This window comes from Neomonachus schauinslandi, chromosome 3 (assembly GCF_002201575.2).
Source record: "Neomonachus schauinslandi chromosome 3, ASM220157v2, whole genome shotgun sequence".
Taxonomy (NCBI): Eukaryota; Metazoa; Chordata; class Mammalia; order Carnivora; family Phocidae; genus Neomonachus; species Neomonachus schauinslandi.
Genome location: NC_058405.1, coordinates 74,062,551 through 74,064,536, shown reverse-complemented (window position 1 = coordinate 74,064,536; position 1,986 = coordinate 74,062,551).

Below are 1,986 nucleotides of genomic sequence, written 5' to 3'. Positions count from 1 at the left end.
TACTATGGGATCAGGTGAGTCCTCAGAAGCAAGATGCTGTCTCTCCGGGTGCATCCCGTGGCACCTGCATCTCCTGGGTGCTCTCTGAAGGTTGGCCCATAAGGCACGAAGGGTATATTGCAAGACCCGTGGCATGCAGGACTGCACGGACGGGAAACGGGACGTGGCTGGCGCCGTGGACTAGCCGGCCGGGTTCTGGAGCTGCCTCTCCACCCTTGCAAGCCTTCTCACAGCATCTGTGCCTGAAGCTGGGGGACTGCTGTGGATGCAGAAGAAATCACAGAAAGCATAGTAAGTCAGTCCAGTGTTTGAGCAGCTGGCTTATTGTAGAGACAGAAACTGAGGCAAGAGTAAGCCGAGCAGCGGTGGGGGCCATCATGGCCACAGACTGGGGTGGAGGGGTGTCAAGTGAAGGTGAAAAGTCACAGACATTTTTTAAAAAAGATTTTTATTTATTTATTTGAGAGAGAGAGAGAAAATGAGTGTGGGGGAGGGGCAGAGGGAGAGGGAGAAACAGACTCCCGGCTGAGCAGGGATCGCGCCACGGGACTCAATCCCAGGATCCCAGGATCATAACCTGAGCCAAAGGCAGGTGCTTAGCTGACTGAGCCACCCAGGCGCCCCCAAAAGTCACAGACTTATCTGCATTATCTGCTTTGGGACTGCGAAGGCCCTCTTGCGCAGAGGGCTGGGAGAGGAGAGAGGGAGGAAGGCACGGATGGCTCCATTTCCCCTGCTGAGGTCCTCGGCATCCCTGCCCCCTTTCCCTCACCTCCCCCAAACCTTGCACCCCATATGCATTCCTGAGTAGATTGACAGGGCGGGAGACCATGCCGTCAAAGAGAGGAGATGGTACATTCTGGTACATCTGAGATCCCTCCTAGGCTCCCACTAGTTAAATGGCCAAAGACAGTTCAAGTAGAAGAGCAGAGTGGCTCCCACCTTCCTGGGCCCCTCCTATTCGGGTCTAAGAAACCCCTTTTTATACAATGAATCCTCTAGTATTGTGCTTCAATTTGGTGAAGACTTTGGAGTACTTTTCTCCCAGAAAGGGAGGTGAGCACATGAATGCTAACAGGCAGCGATACTGGAGGCAGGCTGTATTTATGTAAATGAACTCAGCCAGCGAGGTAACTGGTGGTTTGGGGGGATTTTTTTTCTGCATCAATGGTTTTGATTCTAAACAGGTTACAGTGCGGAAATCTCAAGTGAGTTGGTTCAGTAACACCGCAGCTCTGTCAAGAGCAAAGTGGACTGAGATTCACTTAACGGTTTGCAAGATCTAGCCTCCTTTTTCGAAGCTAAAATCCACCACTGGAAGTCAACACACATCAACAGGAAGTTGCGCTGCGCCAGTGCGTGAGTTCCGCGGGTTTCTCTGCGCTGGCTTCCGGGGAGTGCACGTTCCTTTCTGCCTCTGGACGTGGTCTCTTCTACTCGGCGCACCAACCCTCCCGGCGGCCGGCCCTTCTCCCCGGCTGAGCACCCTCCTGATGGCCCGCGCCAGCTCTCTGCGTCCCGGGAGCCTGGGCGCGTTCTTTCTGAGCAGTGAAGTCCGCCAGCAGGAGCGAAGCGCACCCCTCGGGGGGAAGCCTCTGGGGCACTGTGCACGTGTGAGTGTGAGAAGGCTTCCTCTTTCCGTCTGTGCTCAGTAAGAAAGCTGGGGCTGATGAACGCTGCGGGGCATGTGCTTCCCTCCGGCGGCGGGGCACCAGCTGACCCCACAGAGCTGACCGTGATCTTCTAGCGGGGCAGGTCAGCATTTGAGTATGAGTAGCAACCTTGGGGACGGAGAGTCCCCACACAGCTCTCTGCGCCTGATCGCTCAAGTCCCAAGACTCTGGCGGCTGCCATGTGGCTTGAGCAATCCTCTTCCCACCACCCAGAGAAATAGGTGTGTAACACCACAGGAGCCTGCCCCATGCAGGATCATTGCTAGTCTCTCCATGTCCCTTGTGTTAGGATTCTCCAGAGAAACAGAATTAA